The sequence below is a fragment of the Protopterus annectens genome, chromosome 8.part0 (genome assembly GCF_019279795.1).
Source record: "Protopterus annectens isolate FY-2018-M chromosome 8.part0, PAN1.0, whole genome shotgun sequence".
NCBI classification, from domain to species: Eukaryota; Metazoa; Chordata; order Ceratodontiformes; family Protopteridae; genus Protopterus; species Protopterus annectens.
In genome coordinates, this window is record NC_056741.1 from 690,042,410 (window position 1) to 690,069,608 (window position 27,199).

Below are 27,199 nucleotides of genomic sequence, written 5' to 3' on the forward strand. Positions count from 1 at the left end.
CACACACACACACACACATACACACACACACACACACACGCACACACGCACACACACACACACACACACACACACACACACACACACACACACACACACACACACACACACACACACACACACAAAACTGACTCCAGTGAGAACAGAACTACTACATATGTAAGTACACAGTCTAGAAAAAAACAGTGTTTTACGCAAACACCAGGGCACAAGTCAGAGGTTTTCAAGACTGCAGGTCATCTTATGGTGAATGACAATAGCAGGCCATGTTGGAGAGAAGATGCTAGGAGGCCTGCATAGGTTCATAGGAGGTACTAGCCTAATGACCCTAGGGCATTTACAAGCCTAGCTGTATAAAACAACAAGTACCCTTATTCAGCATAGTTAGATGGTCATTGTTAGCAGAGCAATTTTATGATCAGCACCAAATGGCCCTGTCCATGTGGGACATAGGGTGCCACCTCAGGGGTGAATTTACAATCACCCATCAAGTTGATAAGGTTACAAGTGAATAGGGTCATTGAGTAGCACAGCTTCACATGCAGTTGATGCCTATTACAGAGGACTGTCAATTGCTGGAGGATATATCTGTCTCCCCAGCATGTTCTGTTTATGTCACAGGTGAGGTTGAGATACCTGGAGCAAGTTAGTTGTGTCCCATTTGATTTGGAGATGTCCAGTATTTCCAGTAGAGAAAGGTCTGAGACTTCTCTGTAGGCTGGGCATAGGTGACCTCTCAGCAGCCTGTATGATACTGAGTACAGTGACAGGTCTTTCACTCCTTCCATGTATGTCATGCTTTGGAGGACTTGGATTCTCCTGGTCACAAACCTCTGTGTTTTCTCCAGTTTCTGCAGATGTCTGGTAAGGTTCAGACAGAAGAGAGCATTGCACTCAATTAGGGGTCTGATAAGGGTAGGGTACAGCAGAGTTATGACCTCCCTGGTCTTGGATATGATGGCCTTATTTATGAAGTGCCCAATGTAGAATGTGTGTCTCACCACTATGAACACCTAGTAATTGAACTTCAGATTGCTATCAGCATGTGCTCCCAAGTCGCACAACATTGTGTTTGAGCTTTGAGGGGTGCTATGTATATCATAATTAACGGGGGTACTTCATTGCAAAAGGGGATAATGAGGCATTGTTTGCTTTAAGATCCCTCAGGTGTTGTTAGCAATCATTTGTCTGTGTTGGCCTCTTCTGTAATATGTTACCATCATTGGGGGACTGTACATGACTGTGTCCGTTTAACAGTTATCTGCAAACTTGGTAAACCACAGGCCATTTACCCTTGCCTGGGCTTCATAGAAATAGTTTCCAAACAGTTGATGGCCAGCACAAATCCTTGTAGTACTCCACTGGTAAGTGGTATAGTTGTGGAGGTACTGTCCCTAACTTTGACAGTGTGTTCTGTTAGTAAGCCAATTGGTTATCCATCTAGTAATCTATGGGTTCATTTCAAGATGGAAGAGTTTCCCTATGATACATAAGCGGGGGATAGTGTCAAAAGCCTTGGATAACTCATCACAGGCAGTATGTCCTGTTATCCCTCATCCAGGTCTTTGGAGTCAATATCAAAAAAGTCCACCAGGCTTAATAAGCAAGATCTACCCTTGACAAAATCAAAATGTGTCAGGTCAAGTGTGTTGAAGGTCACCTACGTCCCTCTGGATAAGGTCCCTGTTGATTTCTTCCCTAGCCTTGCAGATAAGGCTTTTTAGGCTTATGAACCAATAGTTATAGTTATGCATGTTACCAGATTGATGTGCATTGCATATCACACAATATTTGGTATTACTGTCTGTCATGTAGGTAATATATATGTATGAAACAACTGCTGAGAAACCAGCATTGCAGTGCTTGGGACAGGGAGCACATGACTGTATTGTAAATATGTGACATATAGCTACATAGGGCCTTCACTTTGTTATGTTTCCACATGTGATTTCATGTCATAGACAGGAATTGGACAGTAAACAGCAGTAATATATAATATTTACTTTTCCATAAAGTGGTGAGTAGTGGGTTTGCATAATGGTTGTCAATGTGTGTGCACATGTGAGATACCATTTCCAATACTGTCCATGTTTGCATGTAGCTGAGCAGTGCACAAATGTGAGCTGCATTGCTAAAGTCTGAGAGTTAGTACTGAGTCTATGAAACATACCTGCTGGTTATCTGACTCTGTAGCAGCAGGTATAAATGCACTGACGCATTTCTCTTTGAGCCCAGATGATACTGGGGTCAAATCTAGGCATATGTAATACTTTTAAATAAGCATTAATAATGCAATGACATGAAATCTTTATAGTACATGTGTTGCTATATGTTGGCATAGCATAGCAGGATTAAGCAGCATTGCACAGAGGTAACCAGAGCATTTTGCCACCACTCAACATTGCTGCACATTGGTGCATGATGCACATCTTCACCAAAAAATATAGCCCAAACAGTGATGGGATTCATTGATTTTTCTGCTGCTTTTGTGTGTTGTGGGCGATTCTATTTTTTGACCAGATTAAAAGTGTTAAAATGGGCTACATAGGAAAGTGGTGAAATGGGGAGCAAGAAGGGGAAAAAAAGATAAAGCATTGTAAGAATGACAAGGAGGGAGGTAGGAAACAACCATAGCTATCCATTTCTTTAACAGTGCAAACTGAAAATATGAGCAGAATTTGAACTGAATTTGGACTGTCATCTCCACACAAAGGGGTGACCACAATGCAATTGTGTTGTATAGCAAATTAAACCAAATCAAGTGCGTCAAGAAGATGTGTGTGAAATGGAGAGCTATGTATGCAATGATTTTTTTTTCTTTTTCTCTGAGATTGGCACCCATTTTTATTATTTCAATAAGAGAAGAATATTGGGGAAGGGACATAGGAATGCCTGGGTCAGGTAAGCTGGGTTAGTGAGGAAGCAATTGCTAACATACAAGACAAACAAGACAAGAGACAGGGACGATGATGGGCACAAAAGATTGGGGAACATAATGATTGGGGTGAGGGAGTGGACAACACAGACTCATGCCCATCAAGCTTAGAGACAGTGAGACTCAAGTCCTCACCCACTGGATTTTCACCACTGTCACCTTACTTCACTGGTGGCTGGAATGCTTGCGGCCTCTGCCTCCTTCTCCTATGGACCATAGTGAGACCAGCCTCTCCATCCAGTATAGGCAAACACCAATGGTGTGGCACACAATTCTATGCACCATCACTGGCAACTCACTGTGGGTGTCACTGCCTCTGCCACTGTTCCTGCAGGGTAGCACTGCACCAGCTTCCAGGGCAGGACTACCTGGGGGTGCAGGTTGTGCAGCAGCAGTACAGGCAGTGTTGCCAGGCTGGCTCCCAGATATGATGGGCAGTGGAGCTGGAGCTGATGGAGTGGGGGAAGCCTAATCCACTGGGGCTGGCCTACCCTGCTGTACGATACAGCATTTAGTGATGTGGTACACATGGATGACATGGAGACATTTTGATGACACATAACATAAAATAAAAAAAAGAAACAGAGATAAGGGTTGGGGTGAGAGAAAAAAAGAGATAAATTTAGTACCATTATATGTAACATACAATGTATTAATAAAATTATACAACTCTTTTATCTTAAGTATTACATTTAAGTATACCTCCTAACATATACACACTATACTACAGACTGCTAAATGTAATCCTTGAAATGTGCATATATTGCACATATATGTGTGCTCCAATTATACAGATTACAATTTATAGCAAGGTATTTGTGCCACTGGTATAGAGTTTTTACTTTAATGTAAATATTATTGAAGAAATAGTATTGTATAGTTTATGAATTGTGGTATTTGAACACACAACCTCTGACTACAGTCTAATATTGGACTCTTACAATTGGTTTGTGCTACACACTAATGCATGCATGCTTGCTTTTACAGTTGGGATATGCATGCACAGTTTGATACAACTCTATAAAATACCAAAAAAAAAAAATCTTTGTATTTTAATACTGCAATAACACTTCTCTTCCGCTGCATACATACCACTTGTTTCCCTCAGTCTCTTCAATCAAGCAACATGAGCTTGCACATTGAACTCAAGCTCCCTGACAGCTGGGGAAGGAACAGAAGAGCATTATGTATACCAGTCTTGCCAGTACTAAGGTTTCTAAGTCTTACAAGTACTGTCTTCATTTCATACTAACACAGCTGTGGGATGTCTTCAGTCTCAAATTCCTCCAACCAACAGTTGAGAGTATCCTTTTTTCTCCTGTGTTGGTCATTAAAATGATGCTTACATTGCTCTCCAGTGTGCAGGATAACAGTGCTACTGGATATAGCTTGGACCAAACTATTCCATGTACTGGGAGTGAGCATAGTCCCTCTGCAGAAGCATTTGTCTGTGGTACTCTACCAAGAGTACAATAAATATCCTGGACTCCTGGATACTCCAACTCTGTGCCCTAAACTTGGCATATTCCCCATTAACATCAGACATGTCTACCAGCAGAACTAGAGCAATGGAAACTGAAGCTTTCCTGACAATTCTAGTTATTGCATTTCCTGGTAGTGTGCAAACGCAAGCAATGTATTTATGTGATGATAATTGGAGAGTAGCAGTGCCAATCAGTGAGAAATAAAATAAATGCAATTGGAAGGCTAATCTGACACTTGACCTTAGCTTGAGGGGTGTCTACTGATGTAGCCTTAAAAATAGGTGAATTAGGTTTGCAGACGTTCACTGGGGGCATAAATGTAATGATCTGACACATTTGTTTTTAGCTTTAAACACTGAGAAAATCATTTTTTCCACTGTGGGATTCAAACCTAGGCATAAGGGACAAAACATTTTCTTCCACAGGATTGATTTTTCATATTTGCAACAGAAGTGCTGCTCAGACATAGTCATGAATCACACCTAAATACAAGTGACAGTAGGAGCTGTTACACATGTATGTGTGTGACCTGACAAGGTTATTGGACAAAGATCCAGTGGTGTATGTGTCTTAGGCAAATGTGAAGGCCACGCAAGTCCAGATAGCAGAATTTATACTTACAGAACTATAGTACGTAGGATACACTCAGTAATACATCTGAAAACACAATAATGGTGTCTCATCCCTCATACTTATAATTCATATCAGCTCCACTATCTAAAGTGTTATAAGTGAGAGTGCATATAATGAGAAGTGGAACAACAGTAAAAGTGCATGGAATACCTGCATTAGAACCCAGAACCATGGTATGGCAGTCCTACACTTACAACTGTTCCCAAAAGAATTTTGAAATAAGACTTGTCTATTTTTCAGTTGATTGCTATAAACAGCACTGTCACAACAGTAAGAAAAAAAGTTGCACACCCTGTAATAGAATACAGGACCACCTATATTCCAGCCTCACACTTACACCTCCTGCCACAGGACTAGTTACAGGACATTCCCTAATGTATTAATCATTCTTAAGGTCTCTGTGTTAACCACTGTACAATGCCATTTAGCGAGTTTGCTTGGTGTCCAGCAGAATTAATTGAATGTATCCAGTTTCAATTATTTGCTGCCTGGGTCTTGTCTGAGGGTGTTCTGTCTGCTTACTGGGTGGGCCAGTTGTCCAGTTTGAACACTGACTCACTTCAAGCAAACTAGATAAGGACAGCCAAACCTGACATTCATTTCCTCCATTTGCTGTGATTGCACTAAGAACTGCATCATGCAAAAACTACCCCCAAAACAATTAAAACAAACAAAAAAAAAATGGAAAAAAAAAGAAAAAGGACAAGTAGTTGAAATAAGGAAAATCAATCTATGACATACAAACTAGAAAATGTTGGTTCACATGAAATATTTCTATATATATCTAGATTTGAACTCTCACTTGAATGAACTTTCAGAACACAAGAAGGGTGTCTTATCCCTCTTTGCCACACAAACAGCTTTACAGCAGGGAGCTGAAATCATTCTGCATACAACCATCTGCAGCATCATCTACAGTAATAAGAAACTATACAACTGTTTTTTGTACATTTATTATTTTGGGGTATAGTGCACTAAATGATCACACGACCAGTTATGATTATTGCTCCAAATATGCAGCTCTGTCATAACTCCCTGTGTTTGTTGGTCATTCTTCTCTTATTTGACCAGTAACATGAGACATGCAATCTGTAAGTCATTCTATATCATTGGCCTTAAAATGTTGTAGGAATATTAAATGGAAATAATATCATATGCAGTTGCCAACAAATGAAGGGGAGGTTGGGTGTTAATGAACAGAACCTGTGAATTGTGTGCTGCTTACTTACATTTCCAACTTCACAGCTAATACTTTGTAAATCTAACCTGACATATCCACTAATGTAGGGCAACCTGCAGTGCTGTTGTGTTTTCCTTCTCCCAGCCAGTAAACATTCACAGTTGCAATCCATTAAAAACAAACACTGACGGAGCCAAGTATTGGTTTGCATCTTCACCGTGCTAACAGCTCTGAATCTACACCATTTAAAAAGGCAACCATGTAGCTAGGAAAACTGAAAGTGAGGAGACTTGTTTATGTGGAGAACACAGAACAGAGACTATTACTTTGAAATATATCTGCACAGATGATTACTGAACTTGAGACGGTATGCTTGCATTTTGTCAGCTGCATACTGCATATGGTGGAATGTAATTAAGAAAAATCTGAAGCAAAGGCTTTTACACTTTTATCTTTATGCAGTAGTTAGAAGTGTACTGATGCCATGGGCATTTTTGTCAAGGTATTTCACAGGTATACATGACTGACAATACCTTAAAATAGAATGTTCTGTGATAACTCTGTAGACATGTTTCAGGGACAGTTAATTTGTCAGCACTTTTAGCATTTCAAAGATAGTTTATTAGCCAAATATGCCATTTGCCTGTTCTTTTTTTTTTGGGGGGGGGGGCAAAGCTGCATTTCTCTTATGGCACAAAAAAGGATATGTTGCTATTGTTGCTCTCCTTTTTTGGATCCAGCCTGCTGTTCATATTTCCAATATCTAGACTGTTCTATTTTTCTGTAGTGGTTAATACTGAGAAGGTACCTCTTCTGTTTAAATGGGAACAGTTATTTTGTAGTTATGTGATACTTGTATAGATTATCCTTATGTTGTCTTTTGGGACACCTAGGACTAGGACCACTCTTCACTGATGCTAAAAAACAGGTTTTTGTTAATGCATTTAGGCAACATGGGGCCTCCCTGCTTGAAAGAGGACAGAGAGATATGTCACACAGAATGCAGATTTAGCAGCAGATTTTCTACAATGTTAATGCTGTGGGTGGCCATGCAAGGTCATATAAGCAGGTGTGTCATAGGGCCACTGACATAATCACATCTGCATGGAGAAGAGCAGCTGCAGTGGCTGTGATTAGATGGATACCTGGGGTGGCTGCTACAGAGCTACCACTAACACCAAATGAAGAGTTCCTGTCCTCTGCCAGGGATCCAGACAGCTCCCAGGAAAGTGCAGAACAGCATGCCCTTGACATCAGTGCGACTGTTTCAGAGACAGCAAGCATGTCCCAGGAAAAGCTTCCAGGTATGCTTTTGTATCTGAATTGCTGAATGCTGTTATATATTAAAACAATTTAAATCAATATATTAATTCTGTTTCACAAAAATTTATTTTTGGTGGGGGATTGAAGATTGCTTCAGCTAACGACACATTCTGATCGATTAGCTTAAGTTAGAGTTCTCATCCAAGTTCTTGTTGAAAGTATAGTTAATGGTCATATACATAGGTAAAAGTATTACCCCTGTGTTACTGTTAATAGTGATGATGTTGTCCTTAGTTTTTGTTTAACTTCTTCCAGAACCATCTGGCTTTCAGATATTACCCTCATCTGCAGATGGTAAGCCAAAAATTTTATGCCAGTACTGATGAGCAGTTCAAAGTAATGTTTTAGTGTGTGATGCTGATGCCAGGACTGTAGTGTATATTGCTGTACTGTCAAATAGTGGCTGCACTATTGTTTTGTTATTATATATTGCAGTGTAGTAGTCTAAGTATTAATTGCTCCTGTGTTTGTTTCTTATAATCACAGGTGATCCTGACAGAGGAAGTGTGGGACATCTGCCACCTGATGTTTGTGCATCAGCAGACTCTAATGATGATGTTGGCCAATCAGAGGTTGAATCTGATACTAAGGTTAACATACAGCTATCCCTTACAATTCCACTGAACAGCCAGTAGACCTATGCCTACCCATTCAAGTGATCCGTCAGATATTGGACAGGTGGAGGGTGAGGCAATTGATCAGGGAAGTGCGTTTATTGTGGCTTCAGTGTCTGTTGACTCTGGCTGTAGCCAAAGTATGGATGAGGTGCCATGCAGTATGGTTGTTAAGAGTGCTTGGAGGAGGCTGCTGTCCATCCTCCACTTAACCCAGGTGTCTCTTCCAGTGACAATCAATGTATGTTTATGGCAATCATGGAGGCACAGGCACATTCCCATAGATGCTTCAAAGAAATGCTTAGGGTTATAAATGTGGCACAGGATGACATGAGTGACTGCCTCTACCATGTTGCCGATGCAATGGATTGGCTGAATGAAGCATTTGAATGAGGGGTGTTTGTGATGGAATGAGTGGTGCCTGTGATGGAACATCTGTTGGGAGGGAAATGGCATCCTCATGGGCATAGGTCCACCACATCATCTGCTGTTAGCCAAAGTGACCTGATCATGCTCCCACAGTGGCAGTACTTCAACTGTTCTTTCAGCGGCTAAGCTGTCCACACCCAGATATGGCAGGTCATGGGGTCATGGTCCGGGGTGTCATCTTGAAGTGAGCTCATCCAGCAGACATCAGTGATATTCAGGTAGCAACAGTGCATCAGACTAGGAATGGACATGACAGTGCAACTCCTGGCAGAGCCAGTTTTTGTGGTTGGGGATGACAAGGATGAACTGCTACTTCTACCATGCATGTCTCACACCTGTCCAACATACCAGGATGTAGAGCTAGCACAGAGCTTAGCTGTCTTCATGCAGACACTCACACACCAATTTCACCTGGAGGACCCCTACAAACACACACACACACACACACACACACACACACACACACACACACACACACACACACACACACACACACACACACACACACACACCAGTTACATGGTTCAGCTGTACTGCTTAAAACTCATTTTGTCTCACTGGCCATTTGTTGATTTATCCATATGTCTGCCTGCTTCTCTTTCTTACTCACACACACTCACTGACATTTTGTGTCAGCCTAACCCCCCCCCCCCCACACACACACACACACACACACACACACACTCACACAGCACCTTGGGTAAGTGATGATAACTGTACCATATACCTGTTTTTTATCCTTTGGATTTAGGGATACATAAGCTTTGTGTATGATGCTCAGGTTGCATAGCTGACTTAGTGCTTAGTTTATTTGCATTTGAGTTGTTGAACTGGTAATCATACCTTTGACTTATATTGGTCTTACAAAGTTAGACAGTTGATAGTATCAACATTTCTCAACTTTATTGTGAATGATCTTGTGAGGGTTGTGAATTCTGAAACTGCAATGTGTATCATTACTTTTTAATTTCCCTTTTTAATAATTTTCCAGTACTAATATATGGTTCTAAATTGAGGACATGCAGTGACCATCACTACTTTGGAGAGTTATGACTGTGTGAATCAATGATGACTGAGGCCTACTACTTAATAATGGACACACATAAGTCACCTAAGTCTCTGCTGTCAGATGTTAAAGTAATTTCTGTACAAATCTCTCACCTTTTACTTGGTTACATTACCAAGTAACAAAATGCATGGATATGCCACTCATTCATATTATTACACAATACACTCCAGGTTCAATACTTACCTTGTAAATGCAGCAGTTCCAACAGTTTTAGTTCAGGGCTGACTGTCTAATGCAAGCAGTACACAGCCAATACATGGGAAGGTAAATGTTGTGGGAGTTGCCTGGCCTCAATGTTAGTATAGGTATGTATGTGCATAGGAGGAAGGTTTTAGGTCCTTTAGTTGTGAATGAGTTTGCTGTGTGTTGTCTCTTAGCCAATGTGAGGGCATATTGAGCACACCTGCATCTGCCTATACCCACAGCAGCAGCTGGTTTCCACTCTGACTTCTTATCTTGCATGGATCGTGCTATCCCTAACAGAACCAAGATGCTATCCTACAAAAAAAAGCAAGCCAATCTGGCGGTCCCCTGCCATAAACAAACTACAACAGAAGAAAGAAACAGTTGCAAAAAAGAGTAAATTCCCAAGGCAGTATGAACTCCCTGGTCAGCCTCATAAGAAACTGAGATCCCTCATAAAATCCTCCAAAGCTAGTTATGAAAACAAAATTGCCACTGATTCTAAAGACAACCACAAAGCATTCTATAGCTATGTCAAGAATCTCAATGGCAACACTCAGATCTGCCCTGAGTTACAGCACAATGGCACTAAATATACAGAACCAACTGATATTGCCAACATTCTGGCAGATAGGTTCAGTGCAAACTTTACCCCCTCCCCCACCCCTTAAAGGGCCCATCTCTATACCAGAAGAATGCAAAGTTCCAGTAATCATGGCTGCACAGGTAAAAAACACACTCTCCAAAGCCAAGAACACAGCATTCATGGGACCTGACAACATCCCAGGCTGCATTCTACATGAACTACAGAAAGAACTGGCACCCCACCTAAGCACCATGTTCAGTCATAGCCTCACCTCAGGCTTTGTGCCCACTGAATAGTGCACAGTGATGGTTATCCCACTCCACAAAGGGGGAGCCACCATGGACCCCAGGAACTACTACACCATTAGCCTAATGAGCCTGGTCTGCAAGGCCATGGAATGTATCATCATGGAACTTATAAACAAAGACATTGGTAAACTCCAAACTCTGGACCCCACCCAGTTTGGGTTTGTAAAAGGCAGATCATGTCTTCTAAACCTGATTGACTTCTTTGAAGCAGTCACCAAAGCCGTAGACGAGGGTAAGGTGGTTCACACAGCCTATCTAGATCTCACCAAGGCTTTTGACACCATCCCCCACTCTGAAATTATAGATGAACTCACTAAACTAGGTAAAAATCCCTATATCACAAGATGGGTTGCCAACTGGCTCACTGACAGAACCCACACTGTGAAAGTAGCAGACTCTAAATCTGACTTCAGACTAGTGAGAAGTGGAGTACCACAGGGTGCAGTCCTGGGTCCTCTCCTGTTTGGTATCTACTTTTCTGAAGTACAGGCTAACACAGAAGGTCTTTGGCTAATGAAGTTCGCAGATGACTGCAAACTAGGAGCCATAATTAAAACTCCTAATGATGTGGACATCCTACAAAAGGGCCTCACTGAGACAGATGCCTGCTGTCAAAGCCATGGCCTCAAAGTCAATGCCAAATATTGCATTGTCTTCTCCTTTGGTAAAAACTCTGTACCCATGAGCTACCATATAGGTGGTAGTCTATTTAACACTGAAAGTGTCATAAGAGACCTTGGGACACAGGTGGACAGTAGTCTCTCCTTTGATAATCACATTGCCACAGTAGTCAGGAAATCCTTCTACATGGTACACCTTATCACAAAAAGTTTCTCATCCAGGGAAAAAAGAGGTCATTGTTCCCCTCTACTCATCACTCATTAGACCCATTATAGAGTACAATACCCCTTTTGGTATGTACCTCACAAGACATCTACAATAACTTGAAAGGCTACAGAAAAACCTCACAAACAGGATTACCGGCCTCAAACAGATGCCCTACATAGACCATCTAAAAAAACTCCAGCTTTACTCTGTCGCATATTGCCTACTCAGAGGTGATATCTGCCTACCATACAAAGCTATGTCAAACCCAGAGCTGTTGGATATGCTCCTCTCAAAGAAATCCCAATCCCTCCAAACTACACGCCCTATGGACCTAAACCTTGTCACCACAATAAACAGAACATGCTGGAGGGATAGATTCCTGTCCCAGAGACTTCCCATACTCTGGAACAAATGATTTAACTATATCAAACAAAGCTCCTCATTAGCAGTCTTCAAGAAAAATCTTGATGATTGGATAGAAAATAGGAAATTCACCCCAGGGATCACTTCTGTGGCTCTGCTCGACAGAAACACAGGAAAATAATTTTCTTGGGTGGCAAAAGCCAGGGTATCTTTTTGGGTAGGCTTGTATAGGCCCTAGGGCCGATAGCCTAGTACCTACATATGAACCTAGCTGCATGTGGTTGTGGTGACCATGCCATTAGTTGTGGTATATGTGCTCTTTCCCCTTGTTGATCCTTCTGAAGTTGTTTTCTCAGGATGATGTTGTGTAGCATGGCACATACTGTGAATATTTAAGTACATGCCCAAGGATTTCATTGCCGGGTTCTCCCAGATGTATCTAGGCAATTGAACTGCAACTTCAGCAGCCAAAACACATGCTGTATGATATTTCTGGTTTAAGTGAATGCCTCATTATGGCATTCTTCAGGAAGTGAGTTTGCATTTCTGATGGGTGTTATCAGCAACAGTTCCAATCTATAACATGCATCCCCCACTTAATGTCCCTGTGGGATGTCCTCCCTACCAAACATCTGAAACAGTTGGGAGGTGTGCCAAATATGTGAGTTGTGGTAACTGCCAAGGTTGCTAGCAATCATGTTCAAGGTGATTCCCATGGCATTATACACAACTTGGCAGTTAATAGAGTGGAAGCCATTTCTATTTATGTAGAGACCTTCCTTGTTCCCTGGGTGGTGCAATCTATGGCACTCAGTACTTCAGGGTAGTGTGTTATAGGGTAGAACTCCTGCATATTTCTACCCCTTTCCTGAGGAGTACAGGGAAAATGTATGTGGTCACCAGCATGTTGGAGCACAGCATTCAGGAACTGATGGAGGATCCTGGAAGTCGATGCCTGTGGCACCCCCAGCATGTCCCGTGTTGGTCTCTGAAAGGTAGCTATGATTCTAAGTGCTGCACATACCTTTATCACCAATGGGATGGGTTTCCCTTAGTTTGCCCTGGTTCAGTGTTGAGGATCACGGAGGTTCCAGAGTTCCTCTAGTGTCTCACTATCCACCCTGTAGCTACAATTTCCACATCATGTAGAATATGATAAGTAAAACGGGGTCTGAAAACACTTCTTCTTGGCATTGCTCTATTAGCAGCAACAGTAGCAGCAGCAGCAGCATAGACTTCAGCCTGTTGCACATTCACATGAATTAAAGCAACAGCAGCTCCTAACATTGTTTCTGTGTAGACTCCTTTCCATGGCTGTATTCCAATAGGTTTTGGAATTCACAGGGAAAACCAGCACTGAGTCTACACAGTTGCTTTATTGCTTGTTAAATATCTCCTCCATTTGGATTGGTTGATTAGCATATAATTCAGCTGCTTATGCTGTAATTTGCATGCCACTATGTTTACATTGTTTGTGCTGCAGTGCGCACCTCAAACTAAATCCAAAACAATGCGCTACCATGATGTGCACCAGGTATAAATGGACCATGTAAGCTTTATTGAATCTAGCCATTTGTTTTGTAACATGGCTGTAGCAACAATGTATTGCCACTTTAACTGATACATTACATTTTTTAAGATAGCTGTAATAAAAATTTAGTGGCAGTATATTCATTAGATGTGTAAAATATACCTCTTTTTAAATAGAGTAGATTGCCAAAACACTTGCAAGGTATTAACAAAAAATATGAATGTATAAATAGATATGTATCTATACATATATTGATCTCTCTCTACATATATATATATATATATATATATATACATATATATATATATATATATATATACATATATACATAGATAGATATTTATAGACAGATATGAACATATTGCCAGATAGCAAAACATCATTTCCTTAATGCAAAAAATGCTGAGTGCTGAATTAAAAGTGCAGTTGGGATAGGGGAACTTACACAATTTTCCCCACTGAAGTATGTTCTTGGAGTTGATACATGCATATGTGTATATATATCTATATATGTATATCTATCTATATCTATATATATATATATATATATATATATATATATATATATATATATATATATATATATATATATATATCTATATATATATATATATTTACCAGGGGGTGTGGGGGGGGGCTGAAAAAATGTAGTGTTGTTGCTATTGTTTTCAACATTTCAGAATGCTGATCATATGATGTTTGATGTTCTTAAACATTGAGCATATGAACTGAATTGAACTATATATATATATATATATATATATATATATATATATATATGGGTCTATGTCTTATGATTGAAATTTCAGAATATCGAACATAAGACATAGAAACACACTTACTTGAAAGTACAGAACATCGAAGATGTACTTTCGCATAAGCCATTCCCTTACCCTAAAACTGAAACAAAAAAACTCTTTTGCCCCACACACCCCCCTACTTAAATATACTAACTCCGAGATCACACTACAGTGAAGAAAAGGATGTAATTCCTTATACCCACTTTAATGCACTTCAGAGAACTTGCTTCTGAGAAAGTACATCTTCGATGTTATGTACGTTGCATCTTCGATGTTCTGTACTTTCACGTATGTGTGTTTCTATGTCTTATATTCGATATTCTGAAATTTCGATCATAAGACATAGACCCATATAATATATATATATATATATATATATATATATATATGTGTGTGTGTGTGTGTGTGTGTGTGTGTGTGTGTGTGTGTGTGTGTGTGTCTGTCTGTCTGTATGTATATACATATACATATACATATACATATACATAAGCAGTACAACTCAGTATCTTGTGGGTCAATATTATTTTTTAATTTCAAGATGTACACCTATGGGTCCACTTCAAAATACTGAGACTTTCAAAATACCTAAACTCAAAATACTGAGACCAAAATCTCTAAAGCTCAAAATACTGAAAACTAAAAATACTGAAACTCAAAATACCGACCCCACCCCACATTACAGCTACACAACTATATTGCAGCAGAACTACATACAGAAACATATTACTCTTCTGCTGAACCCCCAAACCCCCTGCTACTTAATTATATCAACTCTGAGATTGCACTTCGCTACAGTAAAGTGCAATCTTGGAGTTGATTTATTTAAGTAGCAGGGGGTGTGGGGGGTAGCCCCTCCAGGGGGGTGCAGGGGGGGCTTAGCCCCTGCTTATACTTGGAAAAGAGTAATATGGTTTGTGTTTTATTTGTTTCAGTATTTGTTTCAGTATGTACGTGTGCTAGAATATAATAAGTGCTGGTATCCCGTGTGTTTTTGGTATTTTGACTTTTCAGTATTTTGACTTTTCAGTATTTTGAGCTTTAGAGATTTTGGGCACAGTATTTTGAGTTTAGGTATTTTGAAAGTCAGTATTTTGAAGTGGACCCACACCTATAAATACATATATATATATATATATATATATATATATATATATATATATACATACATATATATATATATATATATATATATATATATACATACACATATACATATATATATATATATATATATATATATATATATATATATATATATATATATATATATATATATATATATATCAATTCACCCTCAAAAAATTGCTGAAAGCTCAAATCACTGAAAACTCATTTCACTGAATCACATTTCACTGAATGTAAGTACTGTTGGGAAAATGAAATGTATATGCCCTTTTCCCCACTGTAGTGTGATCCTGGAGTTAGTATATATAGTTGGGGTTTGTGGGGGACACAGCCCCTCACATTGGGGGGTGAGGGGCGTGTAGCCCGCCACCTACTTAGATTTATATTTATGAATCTCATTTCACTGAAAGCTAACAATATAAAACCAAAATTAGGAGGGGGCTACGCACCCCACATCTCCCAAAGTGGGGGGTTGTGCCCCTCTAACTATATATACTAACTCCAGGATCCCACTGCAGTGGGGAAAAGGGCATATATGTTTTATTTTCTCAACAATACTTACTTTCAATTAAATGTGATTACGTGAAATGAGTTTTCAGTGATTTGTGCTTTCAGCAATTTGGTGTGAGTGTTTTGAAATTCAATGAAATTAGTTTTCAGTGAATCAAAGTAGACCCATACATATATGTGTGTGTGTATACAGAGCTACTATTGCAACTCATTGTGCATAACCAAATTAAGCAATTAAGCTAAGTTTGTAGGAAGAATATAACTAATCTAATATATTGTACAATATGTATTTCCATAAATCATGTGATCACTCAACATCATAAAAATGTGTATACATGCATACACACATGAAGATATATACACACACACACACACACACACACACACACACACACACACACACACACACACACACACACACACACACATGCATATTATATATTCTTAGATATGGGGTGTACTGTATTACATTGAGTGCGTGTCTGTGTGGGTCAGTGTGTTGTCAACAGTTATTTAGTCAGCTGCACATAATTGACTAAGTAACTGATTGACATGTGTGTGAGATCGTACAATTTCCAGGGTAGTGGAATATGCCCTTACCCCAAGCTTTCATGAGCTTGAAGCTAGTATATATAATTAACATGGGGTGTGAGGCACTAAAGGGGATTATCTCCAAAAAATAATTATGTTTTTATTTGTTTTTTAGCAAATAAGATTTTGCATGCGAGATGCTGTTTCTTCGCACATGTGTAGTGATGTGTCAAGTTCCATGTTTTCATCTTTATGCGGTTGTTATTTCTTTAGTTGACTTTGGTTGATTTTGTTCCAGTATAATACACCCATACAAATAAACACACACACACACACACACACACACACACACACACACACACACACACACACGTGTGCACGTCCATACACACGCTGCACACACACACACACTCCAATACACACACACACACACACACACACACACACACACACACACACACACACACACACACACACACACACACACAGATACACACACATACGTGCACACACACATAGATAGATAGACATAGATTGATAGATACATAGATAGATATAATGTATATATTTATATATATATATATATATATATATATATATATATATATATATATATATATATATATATGTAGATAGAAAAATGTAGACACAAATATCAATATAGCTATATTCGCTAAATATAAATACATGTGAAATCAAGTTTATGCACAATACACTTTACAAAAAATAAAAACTTAGAGTGCATTGGTTGCATTCTGTGGCAAATGTAAGCAACAAACTCTTTTATTTGGGCATAGTGTTCTTGCCATAGTCTGTCAAATTTGATGCAAAAATGTACTGTATTTGCAATTTATTTTATTAATAAGAACAGCTCTCTGAAATTTCTCTTCACCTGAAAATCCCTTTTATCATATCACAAAAAGACTGAACCCACAATGCTTCACATCCTAAATTGATGCACTGATTATGGAATTTCCATGCTAAATGCATCTGTAGGAGTTTCTTACCGTTACAAGTTACCAATCAGGTCTTACAGGTGGAATACCTTACACCAAGAAATAATGTTAGTTACTTTTCTTATCTATAATTCTTTGTAGTTTATGTAAATTATTATCCAGCATCTACCGTCACATCGTTTTGTGGGTGTGGGTATAGAGAAAAGTGAGCAAACAGTGAAACTAAAAAAAACACACTATAATCTTCATTATTTGCACAATGACGTGCAACATTAACATGAGTAATACAACTGCAAATTAAGTTAATTGTAAGTAAAAGACACTTCAGAACTTGACCAGTAAATTTTAATATTAAAAATATGGACTGAGGTACACATTTAATGTTAATGTGTCCATTTATTCCTGACAGAGTGTCAGCTTTACCTCCAGCTTATTATCAACAAATCTACCTCTAGTATTTGGTTCCATGTGATCCTCCACAAAAAAATGAATTTCTTAAATTGTGGGCATTCTACAGAGTAACTATGTACTACATTACTTTCATTCATTATGCTTTCTTTGTTGATTAAGTATATTAACTACTGAGACCTTTTTATTGATGAAAGATAAAAGATATCTAAGGCATACCAATTACATCATAATGACTGACATACAAGGTAGTTTCCACATCCTTGCACTGTATACACTGACACAGGCCAGGAATACATGGGCCATGGAGGATCACGGCTTAGGTGGATATGGTATCAGGATTAGGGTCCATGAGGGTTGTTGGAAGGGTCCATGGTGGGAATTGTAGTGGGTGCTGAGTGGGTTCTGCAGAAAGTGCTGGGGTATGGGTGTCTTGGGTGGGAGTTTTTGGTAGCATATTGTATCAGCAGCTAAACAGGATAGTGGAATATGCCCTTACCCCAAGCTTTCATGACCTTGAAGCTAGTATATATAATTAACATGGGGTGTGGGGCACTAAAGGGGATTCTCTCCAAAAAAGCACCCTTATGTTTGGTGTGGAAAGATCAGAAGAGTGTGAATTCTATTCTTACTCTAGCAGATTAAATTGATTTCCCATGACTGATACTGCAATGCAGCATTGGAGGTGCTGCCACCCCATATGTGCCATCCTTAAGAGGAGATGTTACAGAGTTATCTCTGAATCTGGTACTGCCTCACCATCATCTCAGGTAGTGCTCAGTGTGTAGAAGAGTCATGGTATAACTGACATCTTCCTAGTTCTAGCTCAGGTAGCATCAGTTCAGAGGTGAGATTCCCACCCTATCACCCTTCATGGTGCTCTTTCTCTTTGTATGACCTCCTTCCCCTATTTTCTTTCTCTTCCCTCTGTCTGCATGTCAATAATTTCATTGTCAATCCTGACCCCTTTGTGTCAGCTCATTTCCTGTTGGTCTTTGTCTGTGTTTTATGTTTGTTTTTTTTTGTTTTTTTTTTGTTACCCTCCTTTCATATCACTACTTTTTTGCTGTCCTCTGCCTTCCCCCATGTCCTTCTCCAGCTCCCTTCTTAATGAAAAGGAAAATGTGTGCCTGTCCAATACGAAAAGTATAGTTGCCCCCCCCCCCTTCCCCACTCCTGCTCTTATTGTCCCCATATCCTTGTATATATCCCATTGTTTGTCCCCATTTGTTACTTTCCTTCAAACCCATTTTCCACATTTATGTCAATAATACTACATACAAACCTTGCTGGAAGCCACTTACTGTGGTTTTCAGGTGTTACAGCTTGAATACGTTGCACATGTGTTCCTACTTTGGAGCGTGCATGCTACTTCTTCAGTACAGGTATTTGTGACATTCCTAACTATGGTCACAGGAAAGACATACTGCTAAACTTATCATTTCTGTAATAGGGTTTCTTAACTATTGCTGATTGGACCATAAGATTCCTACTCGTTAACCGGTAAAGTATCTTCAGGCCACATAATGCATCTCCATATCTCAAGGGTAGATTTTATGTGATTAAAGAAGGCATGTTTCTGAAACCCATGGAGTATCTCTTACAGTACTATATTATTTATTCTATCATCACCTATGGACAAAATATGTAACAGCGCTTATAGTGCTAATACAAGCAATGCAAGCATGCAAAATCATTAAATAATAAATGAATGTACATATACATTCTGTTACTTAACATTTTATATTTTTTACTTAGTCATGCTATAAATACTGCTACACAAAATGTGAATTTTTTGCAATAAATAAACTATTATATTATATACTATCAAATATGATTACCTGAAAAGAAAAGCTTCAAGTATATAGATTGATAGGTGCACAGATAAATAACTGTATTATTCTTAATTGCAGTATTTACATTAAAATATAATTTTTATTTTTATCTTTATCTTTATCCACAAAGTCATTTTTATATTGTTCTTTTTATTTACAAAAAAACTTTCATCACAAATTTTATGACTATAGCTTGTATTTTTTTATTGTTATTATAGCCATTATTTTGTTTTGCTTTAAAGTAACTTGCATATTGAGTTGTCTGTTTATTAAATTGAATAGTGCCGCATTTAATGTTAGTTTTAACAAACATTTTCTTATTTTATCTATGCATTTTGTTTTACTTTAACATAACTTGTATATTGTTAATACAGCTGTTCATTTAGTTGAGCAGTACAATGTTAAATGTTAGTTTCTGCAAACATTTTAAAATGTAGTATCTTTTTCTGTTTTGCAACTCCATTTCAAAAGTACACTGTGCATTAATGTGTCAAATGTGTGCTATTGTGAAGTGAAATGCTAAATGCAGTTTGAAATTCTACAAACCCCAATAGACGTCAGAACAGTGTCTGACAGCACAAAGTAATGCTGTATTGCTAACAATATATGTGCCTATTTAATATTTGCTAAAATTTTAAAAGACTGGCTGATTTTCTATCTTAGCAAGTCAGAGAACTCCAATGAGGCTTTTGTGCAACTTGAACATTTATGAATCCAGTCAAGATGAACCCCTGATAGATAACACTGACACAATGCTCTTCCTGTGGATTCAGGAATGCTGTGTCCATGATTATCCCCAAACTACCACTGTTTACAATGCATACATGTTTAGTCACGTGGCAGGACAGTTTTTGCAATGGACAGCTCCTCATCATTACTGCATCAAGGACCATTGGGAAGATTGTGTTAGACCAACACATGGCCAGAGTAAAGTATGAGCAGCTGTTGTAAAGACTGACTGCGCATGAGCATTTAGGTTAATCTTTACAAAACCACATGTACAGATGGTAATGTGAAGGTGCTGATCTCTTGTTGTGGCTCAAGGCAACAGATATGAAGAAAACATGTTTTATGGAAGTAATTAAGGTTTGGATGTGTACGGCTGAAGTGTAGAATTGGAAAAGGTAATAGAAATAGACAAAAATCTGCAAAGGGAGCCATTGACCAAACTGTTGCTGCACAACTCAGTGAAGGAGTTATGATGACACATTAATACAAATATTATTCTGAAATATTTGAACTTAGAAAATGTGAAACTGAGAGAGGATAGGTTGGATTAAGGAAATTAACATGATGTACCAACCACTACCAGTCCTGACATCAACAGAGTTTCATCAGTGTACTTGTATTATAATGCAAATATTACTGAAAAAGTCAATCCTGAGAGTAGAACCCCTTACTCGCTTCAGTGATATTTGGACAAACATTGTATCAACAAGTAGGACCATAACAATATCATGGCGGAAAAAACAGGCCTTAGAAATCTTAGCTCATTATTATCTTTAGGAATATTCCACCATGTACTATCAAGTTGATCCATATTAGGAGTCAAACCAAAGGAGTTAAGAAAACACATATCAGGAGAATGTTACATATTTGCAAACTGATAGCAGAAAACAAAAGATAAGCCTCAAGGAATCTGAACCCATTATTCTACAAAGCATTCAAATTACAAGGTGAACCACAGAAGCAATCAAACTGAAGGTGTCAGGGAAGAACATAACAGTTTCATAGGCTCATAGGTGTTTACTAGGCTAAAGACTGCAAGGCCCTTTTTAAGTCTAGCCATGCATCCCAAATCTCTGACAAGTTCTGATTCCCTTGATAAGTGTAAGTAGGGGGTTGGGAAATGAAACATTTACAAGTAGGAGCCTGGGAGATGAACCATTTACAGGTGGCCTTTGCCCATTACAGACATAGGTGCTAATCCAAGGATGAATTTCCTGTTCCCCACTCAATTGTCCAAGTTGTAATTGAATTAGGTTAGGGAGGAACTCTGTTTCACATGGATGAGGAGCCTGTTCCATAGACAGGGTAGTCTCTGCGATACATACCTGTCTCTCCAGCAGATTCTATTTATATCACAGAAGAGGTTTAAGTCTTTAGAATGGGTAATTCTGGTGCTGTTTGTTTTGTGGATATGCAGGAGGTCCAGCAGAGTGGGGTCTGTCAATGCCCTGTATGTCAGGCATAGATCTCCCCTCAAAAGCCTGTAGGAGACAGAATACAGGGATAGGGCCTTGAGGCAGTCTGTATAGGACATTTTACTTATGCTCTGCATTTTTTTTGCTGAAGACCCTCTGTGGACATTCCAGTTGTTGGATATGCCTAGTTAGGTACATACCAAAGGGGGCATTGTACTCAATAATAGGTCTGATGAATGCCAAATACAGTGGAACAATGACTTCCTTGGACTTAGATGCCATACCTTTGTTTATAAGTTGCACAATATAAAATGATTTCCTCACTACAGTAGCCTCCCTCTTATCCAGCTTCTCTTTAACTGGCCTCCTCTTTAACCAGCCATCAAATTTCTGTCATAGCCCTAGCAAAAGACAACAGATAAGAACAAAACTTCCACCTCCACCGGACTAAATAATGCAGGGATTTGAGTTTTAAACTTCGTATTCATTAGAAAAATGCATACTAACACAAATCATCTTATTCTAGCTGATTTATAACCTATACATGCAATGTTGTATGCATTTTCAGATTAACTAGCCATTCATTTATCCAGCCTAAGGTCTGGTACCAATGAGAATGGGTAAAAGATAGTCTTCTATACTGTAGATACGTGAAGGTCAAAGGCTAGATTACTATCTATGTGTGTCCCTAAGTCCCTGACTATTGGGTCAACTCTAAGGGGTGTGTTGTCAACAGAAGCGGCCTTAGGTCAACTGGTGCCCTAGGCAAAAGGGCACCATGGCACCCCCTACCACACCACCCAGTACCCCCATCATGGACTACCTACACCAAATAAATACTGGAAAAGTGCCCCTACTAAAGCGGCGCCCTAGGCGGCTGCCTAGTTGGCCTATGCCTAAGGCCGGCTATATCAATATGATAGTTAACAGGGGGTGGATAACTTTCCAAAGGATACTATTATGCATTTCTTAGCATTTAGTTTTAGTCTATGGCTCTAACATCAGTTGTTTGTCAGCCCCTCCTAGAGAATATTTGTGTCAGTGTTGGATTCAATGACAGCTCCTAATCTGCAATTATCTGCAAATTTAGTAAGCCAGAGACCACTGACATTGGCCATGACTTCAGAGAAGTAAATGCCAAAAAGGAGTGGTCCAAGGACTGATCCCTGTGGGATTCCACTTGTGACTGGCCACTTTGTAGAGGTGGACTCTCCAGTTATAACTTCCTGGGTCCTGTCTATGAGCCAGCTGGCTATCCACCAGGTGACATACGAGTTTGTACCTAACCTCTTGAGTGTGTCAACAATGCCTGAGTTGGTTTTTATGTCAAATGCCTTTGCCAGGTCAAGGTAGGCAGTGTGAACTATTTTCCCTCATCCATTGCTTTGGCTACCTTCTCAATGAAGTCCACCAGGTTCAGTAGGCATGATCTGCCCTTGACGAAACCAAACTGGGTTGGGACAGGGTCTGGAGGTTTAATATGTTTCTATTGATCCTTCCCATGATAATTATTGTATGGCTTTACATTTAAGACTAGTATGATTTATGGGTCTATAGTTTCCAGGGTCTGTAGATGGTCCAGCCTTGAGCAGTGAGATGGCTGTTGCTGTTCTCCATTCATGAGGCACAAAGCCTGTTTGGAGGCTATGGTTAAATAGTAATTCCAGAGGCCATGATAGGTCATGCTTTATGCTATTTAGAAAGCATCCTGGGATATTGTCTGGGCCAGTTGCTGCAGTGTTCTTGATCTTAAAGAACGCATTTAGGACCTGTTCTCTAGTGATAGTAGGGGGAGTTATATTTGATGGTATTTCCTGAGGGAAGGGTGATTGGGAGAGAGAGGTAAATCTGGAGCTGAATTTATCAGCCTGGAGGTTTGCTATATCTTTTGGCTCAGTATAGTATCAGTACAGCTCTGCACACAATTGTGTATTGCCTTTGAGATTGCAAACATAATTAAAGAATGCTTTGTGATTGTCCTTGGCCTGGGAGGCCAAATTTACCTTAAATTTGGCTTTGATAGACTTTATTTTTCCTCTGAGTCTTTGTTTAGTTTGGTGAAAGTGCTTTTATCCTGCTGGGTGCTGCACCTCCTAATTTTTTCCATGGTTTTCTTTCTTCTGTTATACAGTCTATTGATTTTGTAATTCTACCAGGGTGGCTTGATTTTTGATTTAGTTCTTTACTTCTTCCTGGTGGGAACAGCTGTCCCTATGCAGTTATTCACATGTTTGTACATGGTTTCTGTGAATAGTTCTGCGTATGCAGCAGTGTTTTCAGGGTTTATGGGGGTTTGAAATTTTACCAGGTTATCACTTAATAGCAGGAGGTTAGAGTAGTTCCTGAATATTTCAGGTTTAGTTGGGTGTCCAGGTTTTATTTTTATTTTGAAGGAGACCATTTTGTGGTCTGACCTTACCAAGGAAGACATTACAGTAGGGGGTGTGCAGCACTCTCCCATATTAGTAAGGACCAGATCCAGTATGGTTGCACCCCTGGTTGGTGTATTGACTATCTGGTCGAGGGAGTTTGTGTTTACAAAATCCAGGAATTTCTGTGCCTGTACATTTGGTGTCATATAGGATTCCCAGTTAATTGTGGGGTAATTAAAGTCACCCATGAATATGGTATTGGGTTGGATGGTTAGTGTTTCTACTAAGTTTAAATACATGGTATGGGTGTCCTGGGTCATAAAGGGTGACCTATGGCTTGCACGGAAGTGGTATTGGATTTTTCCTATGGTGATTTGAACATGGAGCAGCTCAAGTGCATTATTCTGTTTGACCAGCCCTGAAGCATATTTATTTCTGATGTAAATAGAGGCACCTCCACCTTTGGTCCCTTCTGTGTAGCAGCTTGTCTAAATGTGTGGAAGGCATTATAACCTTGCAGTGCTAGTGTGCTCTGTGCGGCTTTAAACCATGTCTCAGTGGCTGCACAGATGTCAGCATTCTCTAGGATAAAGAGAACTTCTAGGGAGTGGAGTTTTTTTTTTTTGTTTAGACTCTTAACATTGAGCAGTAACACCTTTAGATTTTCTTGGTTTTGATTTGCTATGTCGGAAGTACTTTTGGCATTGCCTAAGAAGGCACTATTGGAGAAGACAATGTCTTGGCTAATATTTGAAAGCCTAGAGGGGAGAGGTGCAGACCATCCCTGGCAAAGCAGCATGATCTGTGGACCATCTCCTTCCATGCTGAGAAATATTGCACCCCCCCCCTAGAATGACACCAGAAACTAAGCCAGTTATTAAAGTCAATCATCTTTTGCTCATATTGTGGCTTTATCCTTGGAGAAGGTAAAATTCTGCTCAGTGCTAGTCTCTTACCAGCCTGAGATACATATTCTGAGAGCTCCATAATGTATCTCTTCATATAGTCGAGTGAGGTACTTTTCAGGTCATTTACTCCCACATGGACTATAACTGAGTCATATTGGTACTTGTGGTCCAATGACCTGAGTGCATCCATAATGTGTAGGATCTTAGCCCCTGATAAGCAACTGACCGTGACTTTCTCCTTAGCCTGGTGAGAGGGACATTGGTGTGTCCCATGATGGAGTCTCCAATGACTAGAATGTTGGATTGTGTGGTGACTTGCCTTATGGGATTAGAAGTAGAGGGTCCATGAAATGTAGCTCTATGTGCTGATGTGGGTGTTGTTGTGAAAGAGTGCAAATGGGGCTGCTGAGGGTATTTGTTATGTGTACTTTTTCTAGGCAGTCTTTGTGGTCTAGGAAGGTTACATTTATGTGCCTCAGCATATGTGGGTTGATATGTCTACTTTGACTTTTGTGTGAGGGCTACAGCATGTGTGCTACTGACAGCCTTATTGATGTTAAGAGTACTTTTATGTGAGAGCTTTGCCACCAGCTGAATTGTGTAAATATATCTCTCACATACCATATCAGTTTGTCTGAGAATTATCAATAGATGATTATTACACATGTACAGAAAGGAAACATTAAAATCCCCAAAAGCATTCAGTTCTGAGGAGTACTGAACTACTGACCCTCTTTTTCTGAGCACTACAAATAACTTCATTCATAAGTTAACCCACAAAAGCAGTCATAGAGAAGTTGTCAGGAAAGCCCGTTCCAGATGATTTGTACACATTAATAGAATGGAAGCAGAAAATTAAAAAAAATTGCAATCTTGAGGGTATTTGAACATTCCACTCTATGCACTGACACTCAACAAATCACCTCACAAGCAAGTGAACCACAGAAGCAGTTAGACTGAAAGCATAAGCTTTACCCCATATAATATTTTACAACTTTGGAGCAAAGGCAGTCAGCTCGTTTGCGCAGCATATGCCAAACTCTGAAAATATAGGTACTGTATTATTATGCCTCCAAAATGCATTTAAAAGTGTGAAAAATCTCAGTCCAACATTCCTTTGTATTCTAGTAACTCCATCTGCAGATGGCTAAATATGGCATACCAATTACATCAACCAGAAAATAACAGGATGACCACATAGGCACAGAGATACCCACAGGTGCTCGGGTGTGTACACAACATCATATAAAAATCTTCATAATATTTACTAGGTGTGATAATTGCACAAACTGAGTGATTCAAAAACAGTAACAAGATGAGCCCTACTCATAACAGTTGTATCCTTAGGGATGAATCTACACAATGGCAGACATAGAACCTCATCTCACTAAGGAAGAAGCTTTAGAGAACAGACTTCAAGCCAATGAGGTTGTTTATCCAGTGCACTTCCTGTTCTACCCAGATCTGTTCCTCACCAGCTCATATAATGATATGCCCTCCCCTTTGTTAATTGTTAGTTGACACATACACCCGCACACACATATGCATATGTATGTATGTATATATATATATATATATATATATATATATATATATATATATATATATATATATATATATATATGCACACACACACACACACACACACACACACACACACACACACACACACACACACACATAATGATTTTGCATAAATGTTTTATAAACAATTATGTGTCCAGAAGCAAAGTTGCACACCATCTGACACAAATGTGATGAGAGCTTCCAGTGATCACATTTACTATGACTGTGGCAACCCCTAATATAATTATACAGTCTATTCCATCTAAACTCAAGCATATGGCCATTTTCAAGTATAAAGTGGGTCTAGCTTTGTTGTGTGACATTTAAATATTTTTGAATCACTCCTCCATCTTGTTTTCTCTTATTATCAGACATGGCACCCCATTATGCTGTCATTAACAAATAGCTTGGTGAACCACATAATTTGGTCTACTCACGTCATGTCACTGGTTTCCTAAATCACACCCAACCTGCGTGTGACCTCTTTATCATACAAATTTGTTTAGCATAATGCAGCAACAAGTTCTGAATCCAGACCCTAATGTGCTATTAACTTTCTTTACCATGGTCAAAACAAG